This window comes from Mustela erminea, chromosome 3 (genome assembly GCF_009829155.1).
Source record: "Mustela erminea isolate mMusErm1 chromosome 3, mMusErm1.Pri, whole genome shotgun sequence".
NCBI lineage: Eukaryota > Metazoa > Chordata > Mammalia > Carnivora > Mustelidae > Mustela > Mustela erminea.
The window spans coordinates 113279207-113296097 of NC_045616.1; positions in this window are offsets into that span (position 1 = coordinate 113279207).

A 16891-nucleotide genomic window follows, 5' to 3' on the forward strand; every position below is an offset into this window, starting at 1 on the left:
ATTAATCTTTCTTACTTTGTTTACTTTTACCCTCCTTCTTTATAAATGGCTACCTATGCCATTTCTGGGATATCTTTCATTAGGATGAATTTGACCACAGGAAAATACTCTTCAGGTTAGAGGGATCTACAATAAAAAGTACATCTAATGTGTGTGTGTATATATATATATATATATATATATATTCATAACATACTCCAGTTGGGAGACCCAACTTGAATAAAGCAAGCTATTTCAAGTCTGTGTTTCAAAAAGATGAATTTAGGTATCCTGAAAAGCCACAACTTTAATACATATGAGCTGATATTTGGCCTGTTGCCTGGAAAAGGCAGGAAAATGCAAAATAATTAAGTGAAAGAAAGAGGACAAAGACTAGAACACCTACATTTGACTTTGGGAACCAGAACTTCTCTTCCCATGTGAAAACAGGAACCTATGAGTGTCACGTTGTGGAGAAGCAGGTGTTGCTATAAATCAAACAAGTGAAGAGCTGGGGAGAAACCTAGGAACAATCTAGACTAAAACAATCACATAAAGAATGAAAAATGTAAAGACTTCTTTGGGCATGTTTAGGGAGAATGCCTGGGATTACTCACAGGTGTAAAAATGGACTCTGAAAAACAATCTGAGGGTTTTGAAGGGACGGGGGGTGGGTGGTTGGGGTACCAGGTGGTGGGTATTATAGAGGGCACGGATTGCATGGAGCACGGGGTGTGGTGCAAAAATAATGAATACTGTTATGCTGGAAATAAAAAAAAAAAAAAATACCGGAAAAGAAAAAAAAAAAAATGTGTTCTCGTGCTCAGTGAATTGATCTTGTTGGATTTGTTGTCCCATTTCTTGGATGCTAGAGACCCAGGTCCTTCTCCAATCAATTATGCACTATGTCTTCTCATTTTGATAAATGTCACAATCATCTCTCTAATGGCACTTGTCCTCAACCAAGGACTCCCTTTTTGAGATGCTCTCTTCCTCAATACTTACATTCAATCCATCCTCAAGTCCTATAGACTCAGCTTTCAAAATGTCACCTTCAAAATACAGCATATTATATTTGTTTCTCAGACTTCTTCCAATTGGTCTTCCTGCTTTCATGCTTTATGCAAAGCAGTTGGGTGTTTTGAGCCACAAAGCACCACGATCTGGTTTCTCTTTTGAGGAATACATCTACCTGCTGAGTAAACTCTTGTCTGAAAGAGGCAAGATACTCCAAGCAGCAGGGAACCAGTTAGGGGACTATGCTTATAATCCAAGTGAGAGATAGTAGTGACTTAGACTAAGGGAAGATGTAAAGATGGAGAGAGGTGGTCAGGTTTGTGATAGACAGAACTTTATGATGGATCAGATTGTGGTATAAGAGAAAGAGAAGAGTGAAGATTGACTGATATTTTAGGGTCTAAGGACAAAATAATTTTACATGTATATTGTGAGACTCAGAGGTGCACATAAAGATAAAAATAAAAATAAAAAATTTCAAGGGAGAAATAAAGACTGAACATAAAAAGATGGGAGTTATCTATGAGGGAAAAGGTAATATTTAAAACCATAGACAATGGGTGTACATAGACAATGGTTTAGCATAGGACTCAGCTCTGTGCCAAAAGAGGAAGAAGATCCAGCCACAAAAATGAGAAAGGAACAGGAAGGGAAAAGCAGATACTCTCAAAGTCAATTGAAGTCAATAGGTCAAGAGACAGAAGTGATTTAATAGTGCCAAATGCTACTAAGATGTTGAGTAAGGTCAGGACATGACAAGAGTGATTTCAGTGGGATGATGAGATTCTGATTGGTAAAGGTCCAAAGGAGATGAGAGGAGAAAGAAGAGACAGGGTACTCTTCAGAGTAATGGATAATAGAGAAATAGGGCAGAAGTTGAAGAAAGATGTGACAGGGAAGGGATGTTTTTCATTCATGTGTATATTTCTTAAATTGGGGAAAGTTAGGAAATTTACAAATTGGTGGCAATAACACTGTAAAGAGAAGAACTCTGATAATGAAGGAGAGTAAGGGGCAAACAAAGGAACAAGCTCCTTGATTAGTATGTACTCAGATTTGGGAACAAGTGCCCATAAGAGAGGGTTGATATCAGGAGCAGGGACAGATCACTATTGTAATAAAACATGGCTACAAAAGCTGGTAGTCTGATGGATGTGCCAGTGGAAATTCTCTGCAGATTGCTTCTATTCTCTCCCTGAAATTAAAAGCAGGATCATCAGATGTAAGTGAATGGTGAGGGGAGTGTACTGGAAGCTTGAAGAGAAAGATTTGAAGTGGACCTCTCAGAAAATGATAAATTACATTGTCAGCATTGCCAAGGGCTCACAAGGCTTATGGTCATATTTCTGTATTTTGCCTTCATTCTCCAGCAAATTTAATCTGTTTACGCCAAAATGGATACCCGCTCCTCTTAGCTTACATCCTAACACCTTAGCAAATCCCATGGAAAGAAAAAGCCTCTATCCCAAGAGTTCAGTAGTATTCTGAGTGAGTTCTCTTCTACTGCGCTTCAGCCTTTGCTCAGGCTTGATCTCATTGTTGTGGTTGTTGGGGATGCTGTGCTCTGCTTAGCTGGGCCATGCGTCCTCCCAGGAGCCAGAGTTTGGGGTGGATTCAGACCCATTCAAACAGAAGGATATGATGAGGAAGGCTAGCTTCCCAATGAAAATTATAGTACATGCTACTATATAAAGAAGGAATACAGATTATGCAGGCAAAACAACCACCACCCACCACTATATATTACTGGTACATCATTCACTGGAAAATTTGCAGGGTGTGGTAGGGGTGGGTGTCAAGCATCATAAATGACCTCTAAGAACTCTTTCAATACTAATGGTTTTTGATTCCCTAGTTTTGAAACTCCCAAACTGAGCACATTAGGCTGGGGAAGGCAATGATCCAATAATCACTATACTGATTATTTTCATCAATCTTTTGAAATATTCATCAGCTACTCCTATTCAGTACATTTTCAACCTTCTTCTAACATGCAAGCTCTTCCTGCAGCCCTTGGTCTTTCATTGCTATACAAGCACTGTTTTATTCAGAACGTTTTTATACCTGTCATTAGCATTGAATTTTACTTACAGAGTTCCCCCGTATTAAAAACAGATTCATTTTTAACACTTTGTGCACCATATGAAAACACTTACGTTTTTATTTAGTTCTAACTATATATGTGTTTAAAAATTACCTTCCTACCAATTTTGTTGTGGATTTATATTCTCAGTATCTGGACAATCACATAAGTTGCTATGGTGAGATCATAAAATTATTCCAAACCACAAGGCTTCCCTGAAACCATGCAGGCTGGATTTGAAAATAACATTGCTGAGAACCCTGCATTTCAGATAAGAAAGTCCCAGATAAGCAGAGACTCTTAACTAGGTTTACTGCTCTTATTTTCTCCTCAACTTACCACCACATTGTTGGTTTTGAGTGATAACAAGCAGTGCAGAGAAAAATGATCCCCTGTTCACCAAAAATTAGTTTTGAAAGAGGACTATGCCAATATTTAGAAAGAATTCTATTAATTACATATCAAATATATTTTATTTCCTCTTCTGCCATATACAAACTTCTACAACCTTGGGCACATCCCTTGCTATGCTTTAATTTGCTCATCTACAAAATGAGCATGAAAATATTAAACCACCTTTTAGGCCTACTGGAATGTATTTTTATTGTGCTAAGAACATTTAATATGAAATCTACCCTCTTAACACATTTTTAAATGTACAATACAGTATTGTTAACTATAGACACAATGATGTATAGCATATTTCTAGAATTTACGAATCTAGCATAACTGAAACTTTATACACATTGAACTGCAATTCCTCATTTCTCCTTTCCTGCTATCCCTGGCAGCCACCATTCTACTTTCTGTTTCTATGAGTTTGACTAATTTAGGTATTTCATGTAAATGGGATCATATAATAGTTTTCCTTCTTTTACTTCTTATTTCACTTAGCATAATGTCCTTCAAGTTCACCTAGCATTATTCACAATAGTTGAGATATGGAAACAACCCAAATGTCCATCAACAGATGAATAGATAAAGAAAATGTGGTATATACATGCAATGGAATATTATTCAGCCTTAAAAAAGAAGAAAATCCTATCATATGCAATGACATGGATCAACCTAGAAGACATTATGTTAGGATTGTTAGAATTTTAAAAAGGTAAAGCATACATAAGGTGTCAACACAGTGTTTGCTACTGAATAATGATTTGTCCCCTCATTTCTATCTTCCCAACTCTTACCTCACAAAGATACTACAGGCATGCTTCACCAAGCTCACTTCTATGTTCTTGGAAATTCATTCTCCTGTCTGCCAGCTAGAAGCCAAAACAAATGTTCATTTTGGACTACCTCTCTAAGACAGGGGCAGGACATGGAAAGGGAGTTTTTCTCTGAAATTTGCCATGACTGCTTGTTATCTTAGATCCAATCCCCTAGAATCAGAGCCTAAGATAGTGATTTGTATACAAGTAAGCCATTGAGGGAAGGCTTTCAGACAAAATCAGTTTGGAAGTTAAGAAGCAAGATCAAGCAGAAGAAGATGCCAAACAAAAACTCAGCCTGATCCCACAGGGAACTCCACAGCCACAATGGCACTACCAAAATCCCACCTTGGAGCAAGAGAGCAAGTTTTATTTCCCAACACCTTTGGCTGGGGAAGGGTGGAGGGATGTTGGCATATCCTCCCAGGTGTCCCTGAGGACAGTGGCTTCTATTGCCCTAGGGCAAATTTCTGAAGAAAAGTTTGCAGCTATGAGTCATTCATTCACAGCCAACAGTTACAACTAGGCCCAGTAAAGAGGATCTGGGCTTTTTACTTTTTTCTCTTTTACAGTCTCACTCACTAAACAGTCACTCTCCACATTACACAATTTTCTGACTCCACAATGGAAAGAAGAATGTCAATAGGTAGAAATTGCTATAAAGCTTGGTAACTGAGGGATAAAAAGTATGGTGACAGGGTGCCTGGGTGGCTCAGTGGGTTAAAGCCTCTGCCTTCGTCTCAGGTCCTGGGATCCAGACCCGCATCGGGCTCTCTGCTCAGTGGGGAGCCTGCTTCCTCCTCTCTCTCTGCCTGCCTCTCTGCCTACTTGTGATCTCTCTCTGTCAAATAAATTAAAAAAAAAAAAAAAGTATGGTGACATTATGGTACCTAAGTAGTAAGTGTAGTGAGATTTTTTTTTTTTTCTAGAAAAAATGTAGTCTAAAACTTCATTTGATGGAAATCACCACCAGGAACACCATTTACTTGTGAGTAACTATTTTGTGTCAGAAACTCTTTTTTTAATATGCAACAATGTATATAATATATGTAATAATGTGTATAGAATAAGCAGTTTCTGACACATAACAATTCAATTTTATGTAGAACAATGTACAATAAATGTACAATAAATGTATAATTTTATTATAATAATGTACATAAAACATTATGTCATTTGATCTTCACAGGCTATATGACTAAGGCCATATAGACGTTGAGACAGAAACAGAGTCCAAATTCTGGTTCAGATGATGACTCTGGAGTTGAAACTCCTTACAGTTGTACTACATTTCCTTTTTTCTTGAGGACAAAGCATATAGTCCTTTGCATTTGCCCCTCCAGGCATTTATATGACAAGCATTCATGTGATAATGCATTGGAGAGCACAGACACACATACACTGAAAGAGAAAGAGAGACAGAATAAATGGTTAAAAAAGCAAAAGAGCAACTACCATTAAAGAAATAAACAAAAACCCTGCCTTACTAAGACCACCAATACCATATAGTGATTAGGAGCATTGATTGACATACAGGTTCATAACTAAATGATTATCATCTGGGACTAAATAGCTATAGCTGATGACTTTCTCACACTCCTTAGACTTGGTACTTAAAAAAAAAAAAAAAAAAGTTTTTTTTTTTTTTTTTTTTTTTTTGTCAGAGAGAGAAAGAGAGCCCAAGCAGGAAGAGCAGCAGGCAGAGGAAGAAACAGGTTCCCCGCTGAGCAAGGAGCTCAAAGTCTTGATCCCGGGATACTGGGATCATGACAGGAGCTGAAGGCAGACACAACTGACTGAGCCACCCAGGTGTCCCATCAGTCCTTGGATTTGGAGAGTGGCATTGCTCTGGCTTCCTAACCCTGATCCCTAACTTAACTCAGAAAATATATTTATTCAGTGAAACAAGGCAGCTCCAGGCTGTCCAGCTTTGAGGCAGGACACAGGGGAGAGGAGCCTCCTTTATTCAAGATTCTGTCAGGAAGCAAAGTTTTGAAGTTGACCTCAAGAGCCAAGTAGACGGCTAGAAGCATTTTCATTCCCAGAGAGACTCTGCTCAAGTTCCGCATCAAACACTCTCTGTTCTCTTTTTCCTCTTGAACAATAAGAGACCCACTCAGTCTCCTTGGAAAGCCCTGTTGGGGGACGTTTTCTCCCCTCAGTACCCTGCTTCAATCTCATCTCCAGGCCTTTCACAGAATGTGGACACGCCTTTCAACTTGAGGATTTTAAAGGAAAACTTTGAACTAACGTTATCCCCACTGAGGCGGGTAAGACAATGAGTTTCCTGCCCCACCCCCATCCTTAACTAAAGCTTTTTAACTGATTACTGGTAGAAATGATAAGAAAAAAGACTTAATAAGTGTGTTGGGAGCCTCTGCTTAATTTTCAGTTTGACAATATTTAGGAAATGAGTTTTAAATATGGTGCATTAGGATGAAGGAATGAGGAAATACTTCTCTGACAAATAAAAATCAAAGATGTTTACAAATAATTAACAGAGACTCAGAGAAACTCTACATTTGTAAGTAACTACAGTCAATTAATCCCTCTTTGTTTTCAGGAGTATATAGTTAGGAAAACTTTCTCTGCTTTGTTGTTCCTTTGCTTGTTAGTGATAAATTACTAATGTGACTCTGATATACTAAGGAGTGTTCCTGACATTTTTCCTGCTTCTACTCCAGGGGCATCATGCTGAGATGAGCTTACCTAAGGAAACTTCATTTGATTATTTTTACATTTAGTGTGCACTTACTATCTGTCAGTCTATAAGGAATACAGCCATAGGAAACAGTCTTTGCTTTCAAGGAGGAGAGACAAATAATTACAATGCTCTGTTAAATGATAGAGGAAGAATATGCTATTCTGTATTCACAGAGAACAAGGCCTTGAGCATCTCATTGAAGCTGGTTACAGACAGACACCAGGGACCTGGGCAAAGAAGAGAAAAGAGTGAGGTGGACTCTAAAGTAGATGAGATTTCAATAGGTCAAGAGGCTTTAAGAACCTGAGAAGAGCCTTGGACATGCCAACGAAGGCAGAAAATGCCAAAAACCAGAGAGCAACTCCTGGTTAGAATAATACTGATACAATTACTGAATGCTTAGTAAGCCCCAGGTTATTAGGCATAGTTCCATGTACACATTGACTCATTTAACTGATTTGCAAACTCTTACCAGTTAGGAAGAGCAACAGAAAATCCAGCTCTGAGAGATTTAATTGCAATAGAGAACTGATGGATTCATTGTAACTCAATAGTCCAAAAGCACATCTTGGGTATGAGAAAGCTGAATCTCAATTTTGCAAGCAATTGGGGGAGGGAGCCAGATATAACCTCCACCTAGAATGATAATACTTTGTTTTCTCTACCATTTTAAATACCTTGCTTGGTTTCATATCTTGACTCTTCCACTACCTAACTGTATGGCCTTGGGGAAGTTACTTTTCTATAAAAGAAAAGTTACAGAAAAAAGTTACAGAAAAGTAACTTTTCTGTGTCTCAGTTTCTTTACCAGCAAAATGAAAATGATAAGAATGGAATAGACTCCAGGAATAGAATAGACTCACATAAAGCACTTTGAAAAGTATCTGGCACAAAGTAAGTACAAAATAAATATTAACAGCTATTAAATGTATTAGCTCAACCCAGAGGTGGGTTTTTGTTTTGTTTTGTTTTATTTTGTTTTGTTTTGTTTTGCTGACCCAGAGAAACAAATCAAGCTCCCTATTATCTGACACTGGGGAAAAAACCTCAGATCTCTACTAACTGGCATATTTCTCCATGAGAATCATCATGCCTATCCAGGACCCAGAAAAACTGCAAGAACTTGCAGGGTTGGAGAATTACTGAGAAAATGTTCTACTGCGTGCACTATGATTGTATTATTAAGTACATTCTCTTAAGTTTTCATGTTTATGAATAGAATACCAGCACAAGTTAACCACTTGGGTGTGTGAGACTATTCTTCAAGATTCTTAGTTAGTTGTAGCTCAATTTTCTCATGTATATAGTTAAGGAATTCAACTAGAATTTCTTGAGAAATCCTTTTCAGTGGTAATGTCCTATGGCCCTAAGAACTGATTAGTTAAGTGTATGAGGACTAGAGGCTCCATATAAATAGATGTTTCAATAATTCAACAAATATTCACAGTCTATATGCCAGTCACTATAATAGGTACCAGGAATACATTAATGCGGGAAAAAAAAAAGTCTGGTGAGTGACTTTAGGGAGCTCATTTACTAGTGAGGTAAAAGTAAACAAACTACTATGATATATTGTGCATGAGAGATTGGGACAATCAAGAACTACTGACTCTTTGACCTGGATGAAAACTTCATAGAATATTAGCAGAATCAGAGAATATTTAGTTCAGCTACCATGATTTAGAAACAGAGGAAAAGAGGAGTTTTAGGAGAGTTTAAATAACAGAAAGATAAGGTTCTATCAGAATTGGGATGCTATAATAGGCTCTCGTTTTTAAGTGAAGACAAATCTACTCTGATGAAAAGTCTCTTTTCTTTGTTCTTCAGGACTAAGGCATTGCTGTAAGTGATACTTCAGTCTTCTGTCTTACCTGTTAGTCTTGCCTGGGCTACCTAGCAGTAGCCTCTCCTCTATTCTGATCTTAGAATGGTTTTAGCCTTACCCCTCCCTCATATATAGAATCTATATAACTTGGGTATTCGGATGACATAGTAAAGCTGAACATAAAGAAAGATCCAATCTATGATTTAGGAATCAAGATGTCCAGGCAAGCCCTGGGTTCCTTCAGGGTTTATCCGCAAGTGCTAAAAATTGAAAGATGCCAAGGGCAAAATGGAAAATGAGAAAAAAAACACTAGGAATTGGTGGCCCAGACACATTCCCCCACCCAAAGAATGTACTGATGTTGTTTCCTCATCTCACTCTTATGACATATAGGTAGTTATGGCTGTGTGTTGAAAACTAATTGGAATACGTGTGTTGAAAAAATGGAACCATTTCATTCATGCATGCATTCCACAAATAGCCACAGAACACCAGGTATTAACCAGTCAGTGTACTATATCAGGGAGTATAACATAAGACATGGCAAACAAGATCTCTGCCCTCCCCTTACAATCCAGTGAGAAAATAGACAGCAAATGAGGAAGCAATAAATAGATTAAACACAAATGTTTCTGTGCTTTATTTACAATTGCCAAAACTTGAAATCAATCAAGATGCCCATCTGTAGGTGAGTAGATAAAAAAACTGTGGTACATCCAAACAGTAGGATATTATTATTCAGGGCTAAAGAGAAATGAATAATCAAGCCAGGAAAAAACATGGAAGAAACTAAAGCGCATATTTCTAAGTGAAAGCAGTCAACCTGAAAAAGACTCCATACTCTATGATTCCAACAATATGACCTTCTGGAAAAGGCAATACAGTAAAAATATTAGTGGTTGCAGTGGTTCAGTGAAAGCGGGAAGTTTAATAAATAGAGCACAGAGGAGTTTTAGGGCACTGAAACTATTCTGTAGGCTACAGAATACATATCATTTTTCATTTGTCAAAAAAACATGAAACGTGTATCACCTAGGGTGAATACTAATGTAAGCTATGTACTTTAGATGGTAATAATGTGTCAGTGTAGGTTCATCAATGGTAACAAATGAGCCACTCTGTGTCATTGTAGTTGGGGTGTTGATAGTGGGGGAGACTGTGCATGTGTTGGGGGTGGTGGTTGATATATGTGAGCTCTCTTTACTATCTACTCAATTTTGCTGTGAACCTAAACATACTTAAAAAAAAATAAAGTTAATGATTTATTTTAAAAAAGGAACAAATGATTCACCCACATACGAATCAGAGAGAGGACACCATGTTAGAAAAGGCTCAGCTGTAGGAATGTGTATGGGTGTTTAAGGAATAAGAAAAAATGGTTTGGCTGGAGTAAATGCTAATCAAGGGGATCGGTGAAGTTAAGTAAAGTATTTATAATAATGCCGGACATTTAGTAAGTGTTCAATATGTGTTAACCATTATTAATATTATTACATAATTAGTAGCCTTTTTAATTCCTTTTTGGATTTTTCTATCTGCTGGATAAGTAATATTTTATGGCAATTGAAAAAAAGAAAATTGAGATTTTTACACCGAAATGGAAAGTAGTCCCAGGTGCCTATAAGTGACTGAGCAAATAGAATGGTGAGAGAGAGAGCAAATAGAATGGTGAAAAGATAAAAAAAAGTCAAACTTCAGTGACTTCAAAACTTTGCCTAGAGATGGTCTTATCTATAAAATTGATTTGGAGTAATACTTCTTAACTTGAAATTCTAAGCAAATTTGTAATGATCATACACATACACACATTCCTTTTTTCTGGAAAGAATATCAGTATTTTTCCTTAGATTTTCCAAAAGGTGGTTATACTTTATTTTTAAAACTTCTGTGGCATCTGCTCTTTGTAACTGAAGGGCCAGCTATCACAGTTTTCTTTGGGGAAGCCCTTAAACATAGAACATTAGCCCTAGGTAGTCATTTAAAGTTCCTCTACTGTACAGTTTACACAAAAGTAAATTAAGACCTGGAGCAAAGAAGGAACTAGGTGAAGTTTATGTAGCTACTTAATGGTAGACCCTGGCATTAAAACTTGGAGTTGTAACTCCCTGTTGAGCACCCTTTTTGTTACACCAGACAAACATGCTTCCCCAGGCAAACCCTCCAACTTCTGACAATGGCATATTTCCCACTGTACTGCATGTAAAGGTAAGGATCATTAACAACTTATTTTTGAAGACAGAAAAGTTTTGGGATGAGGAAAAGAGTGGTCTGTGAAAGAAAAAGGAAAATGATCAGTGAAAATGATGAGAATGTATACTATTTCTTTTATAAATAATTACTGAGCACCTACAGTCTATCAGGCACTGTGTCGGGTTGGCATTGTGTTAATAATAGTTCATAAAATGCTCACAGACCCTGGCCTCATGGAAATTATAGTAAAACTAGGAAAAATGATATTAAACAAAAGTTATAATTACAATCAATGTCATAAAGAAGAGATGTGACTTGTGAATGGAATCATGAATGAGATCCAACCTGAATTAAGGGATCCAGAGAAGTAATACTTAAAAGAAATCTTGAAGGATAAATGGGCAACCAATGATGAAAGAGGGTGGGGCAGTGGAGCAAAGGACACTTTCAGTCAGAGGGATGAGCATGTGTAAAGGACATGAAGAAGAAAATCTTGTTACTTTTAGACATCTGAAGGAAGCCCAGTGTAGCTCAGGTATTGTACATGAGGGGAGAGTGGCAAAGTTGTGCCTAAAAAAAGCAGACTGGGTCAAATCATTCAAGACCCTTGAAGCCATATTAGAGGTGTAGCTCATTACCAGTGAGAAGACATTGAAGGGTTTGAAACAGAGAAGCTAACATGACACAACCTGCACCCTTTAGGTGAACAGCTGCCAAAGTGGAAAAATAGGGGGTTCCCTGGGCACTGTTGCAGTTATCTAAATTAGAAATGGGTTGTGGCCACATTAAGAAGAAATGGACAGAATCCAGGGTAAGTTAAAGTCAAAATCAATAAGACTTGGTTTTAAATTGGATGTGGAAGCATTACGTAAAAAGGGAATACCAAAGATGATGCCTTGGTTTCTGTCAAAGATTAGAGGAGGGTTGGCAGGTGAAGGAAAAATCTAAATAATCTAAATAAATGGTAAGCAAGGATCTGAAGACACACTGCTGTTTATTGTGCAGACTTTGAGCACTCCTAGAAGACTGTATAACCAGAACTCCAAGCTCTAACATACAGATATCCCTGGATAAAAGTAGGGAAAGTGATCATCATTGGCCCTACAGAGGCTCAGGTTTCTTGGCATAGACCCTTGGAGGGCTGTTGCCAAGAGATACTGAGAAGCTGGTGACATTTCCTGGTGAGTTATAAGATCACTTTTTTAAATTACCCAGTACCCTTCCAATTCAAAGTCTACCCTACATACATTCAAAAGTAACACTGAAGGAGAACATCATTCATTCATTCATTTATTCGTTCATTAAACATATATTTTTTGGTCTCTGCCATGTTCCTAGCCCTGTCTGGATCTAAAAATTAAGCTAATCACATGGCTGCGGTATTTGGGTTTTAATCTATTTGAAGTCAGTAGCTCCTGGAGCTGATTTAAATTAACACATCTAGATTGTAAAAATTAGACAGAAAAAACAATGGTTTATATTTATGCACCAATTATTAGCTGAAGTCTTGTAGGCTAGTATGGCTGGGAGGTCCCTGCATCTCTGCTTTTGTCTTTTTGAAGTATGGAGATGATAAACTCAATTAAAAAAACTACCTACAGAAAGGATGACAAGTCCTCAAAGACTTACTTCTAATTAAAACCAAGTAAGGAAAAGGGCTTGTATCTCTAGATCGATAGAATATTCCCTACTGGCTAATTTACTCGGAGCCCTGTAAATCTTTATTGCCTAAGAAAAGCCATCCCTCCAACTTATTCAAAGGTTATGTCATTTCCCTTTTAGGAGTACAACTGTTGAGTAGCTTGAAAATGTGAATAATGGATGCCTTTCATGTAACAATTGGATCATTTCAAGAAACCACCTCAATACATACTCACTGAGCATCTTCTCTATGCAAACCAAGGTACATGTGGAAGATATTGAAAATAATGTTTCCCTAAATCCCAGAATCTTATCACCTCTTCACTAAAGGTATAATGAGAAAATAATTAACTTTAAAATAAGGCAGAATATGACATACTGGTGTGGGTAGGGGAAAGAGTTCTCACTTTCACAGGTGGAAGGTGACATCTGATCCACTCTCTAGAAGAAAGCAGTATTGGAATTGACAACTTTATCCCATCTCTCCATCTTATTATTCACCGTTCCTTGTAGGAAAAAGAACTTATCCATTGCTGATCTCAGAGAAGTCTGGGTAGAGAGAAAAAAGCCACTGCTTTTATTATTATTTTGGGTTTTTTTTAAGTTTTTATTTAAATTCCTGTTAGTTGACATACAGTGTAATATCAGTGTGATGTGTGCAATGCAGTGGTTCAACACTTCCATCCAACATCCACTACTCATCACAACAAGAACTCTCCTTAATTCCCATGTCCTATTTAAACTGGTCACTCCTCCCACCTCCCTTCTGGTAACCATCAGTTTGTTCTCTATGGTTAAGACTCATGCTTTGCCTCTCTTTTTTGTTGTTGTTCCCTTTGCTCATTTGCTTTCTTTTCTAAATTCCACATATGAGTGAAATCATATGGTATCTTTCTTTCTCTGACTTGTTTCACTTAACATAATAATCGATAGCTCCATCCATGCCCTTGCAAGTGGCAAGATTTCATTCTTTTTTTTTATGATGGAGTAATATTCCATTATGTATATATACCACATCTTTATCCATTCATCAGTTGATGGACATTTGGACTGTTTCCATAATTTGGCTATTGTAGATAATGCTGCTGTAAACATTGGGATGCAGGTATCTTTTTGAATTAGTATTTTTGTGTTCTTTGAATAAATGTCTACTAGTGCAATTCCTGGATCTTAAGGTAGCTCTATTTTTAAGTTTTTGTGCAAGCCCCATACTATTTTCCAGATTGGCTGCACTAGTTCCCATCAATAGTGCTCAAGAGTTCCTCTTTCTTCACATCCTCACCAACACTTGTGGTTTCTTTTGTTGATTTTAGCCATTCTAACAGATGTGAGTTAATATCTCATTATAGTTTTCATTTGCATTTCTCGGATGATCAGTGATGTTGAGCATCTTTTCATTTGTCTGTTGGCCTTCTGGATATCTTCTTTGAAAAACCATATTGCTTCATGTCTTCTGCACAATGTCTTTAAGGTCACTGTTTGTTTGTGTTTTCCTAAGGTCACTGTTTTTAAAAGGCAATGGTGGACCAACATAATTTCCTGGTTGTCCTACTCTACTGTAATTATAAAAGAAATTGACATTAAAGGGTGTGAGCTGAAGGAGTCATAGAAACTTACTCTTCATTTCTTTGCAACATCTTCTGAATCTATTAGTTCAAAATAAAAATTTATTTTAAAAAGGCACTTGTGGCCTATATATTTCTCTCAGGCTATGCTATAGAATAGCCATTAGCTACATGTGGCTACTGAGCACTTAGATGTCTTTCAAGTATAAAATACATACCATATTTATCATGACCAAAAAAAGGCAAAATATTTCATCAGTATTTTTATATTGGTTACCTGATAATACTTTGGGTATATTCAATGGAATTAAATATGTTATTAAAACTAATTTTGTTCTTTGGGATTTTTACATAGTTACTAAAAAATTTAAAACTGTATATGCAGCTTGCATTTTATTTCTACTGCACAGTGCTGCTTTAAGTCATTTTCCTGAATGAGTTTATAAAGAAAGCTGTAATTTTGCATTTAGCTGCCTATATAAGCATCTTCTCAATAGATTTAATTTTTTCCACATGGGATGTAGACTTGGGAAGGGATTGAGGAATAGGGAAGACCTTAGGTCTAAGTCATATTTAACAATCTAGAAAGATTTGTCATTTATGAGTTTTAAGCCTCATTTATTAATCATCCCTATTGGCTTTCTGTGTACATTTCAATGGTTGGAAATGGAACAAGAGAACAGGGGTGATTAGACTCCTTTAAACCTCCAGCATGAAGGGACAGGTGAATTACTAAAAGAATATAAAGGAGGAAGAGCTCATTTTTAACCCAAGGTATACCTAAAAAAGACTGATAACTAAATGGAATTTGTCTTGAGCTATGCACATAGAAATATTCTAAAAAGGGGGAATATTAGAAATGAAATCATGGAACTTGGAAGTGTGGGAGGTGTTTGAGAGACAGCTAATTATTCCATTTGGCTGGATATTAGAATATTTGCCTAGGCAGGACATAGTATCTCCAAGATTTCTTAGAATAGTTAATGAAGAAACTTGAATAAAAAGCATGAGTTTTGGGATTTCTCCATAGACAATGAGAAACCATAAAATAAGTTTTGAGGCAAAGGATTAAGATGATTGGAGCTCTGGTTTGAAATAATTGCTAGTAATAAAGAAAAGATTGACATAAAGAGAAATTGGAGTCAGGAAGATCAAAGTACCTAAGCAATGTCCAATATTCTATAAAACTTAGTCTTTAGAGAGATGGAAAGCCAAATTACTATCTGTAATTTCTCTGTTTTAATTCTGTTAGTAATTGTTGAAAATATTCTCAAATCCAGCTCTGTATAAGGCAGATGGGTTACCTGTCCTCATCAAGCATATAGTCTGCTGGCAAAAATAGACATTGAACAAATATTTAAATGTGTATTACTAAGCATTGTGAAGGTCAAGTGTACAGTACTTCCAGCACATTTCATATCAGAGTCCTGACCTAAATTAACCTTGGGAATCAGAAAGTGACATTTTTAGCAGAGCTCAGCAAAATAATTCACCAGCAGGCACTTGGTGAATCCGGGAGGAGGTGCGTGAATATGCCAGGCTGCAGGAATAACAGGCACAAAGAAGCTGAGATGAAAAAGAGCACGAGACTTTTAAAGAACTTAGAAGAGTCCAATATGACTAAACTGTGGGAATGAGAGGGAAGAGAAAGAGAGGACAAGAGTGAGCTCTTGCATGGCCTGCTTCATAATAGAGACTGTAGTCCATACCCTTACAAAAAGTGGGAAGTCACTGAAAGATTTCATATGGGGGCAGGAGGTAATTAGATACAAATTGAGTATTGGAATGGGAAGGTAGGTAGAACCCACCTAACCACATGGCTGAGAAGATAGGAGGAGAAATATGCTGCAGTACATGAAAAGCACTATGGCCAGAAGACAGGAAATGTCATGAAGCAGATTAATAAAAATATTCATTTCCTGACTAAATGAGTGAAGAATGGATTGGAATGGAGACAGAGGAATAGAAACTTTTTAGAAGACTGTTATAGGGGGGTCAAGAGGAAGATGATAATTACTTGAATTTTAGTTGCACCAGTGGAAGTAGAAACAAACAAGTAAAAGAGCCTACAATTATCTTATAAGGAATTGGATGATAGTTGAAGATTGACTATATATAGGGAGGCAGTGGAGAGAGAAGAGCCAAAGACAAGAGTCATGTTGCTAGTATGGTAGATGATAGCCTCCTTAAAGGAAAGGAGCAAGGGAAAGTGAATAGAGAAGATTTAAAATGCAGTGATTAAGATAGACTCTTTTTCCTGTTGGATTAGCTTTGTCATTGATTTTGAAATGACTAAGTCCAGCTCCATCATTTTATATATGAGAAGCACTTAAAGTTTAAGTGATATTAGCAAGTTTTCACAACTGGTTAATGATAGATCTGGAAGTAGACCCAGACTTCTTGTATCCTCTATAGCCCAGCTCTTTGCTCTATATCTTTCTTTTACAAAGTGTGGTCCACGGACCTGGAAGCACCAGGATTATGGAGGATCTTGTCAAAAATTCAGATCTAAGGTCCCACTTAGATCTCCTGCATCTGAATCTGCATTTCAAAACGAGTCCCACATGATTTCTATGTACATTAGAGTTTGTCTTATGTTCTGTATCACACATCCCTGTTTTGTATTTAGAAGTCCAAAGCCAAATCCACGAGATCATTCTTTATAGCCAGAAGACA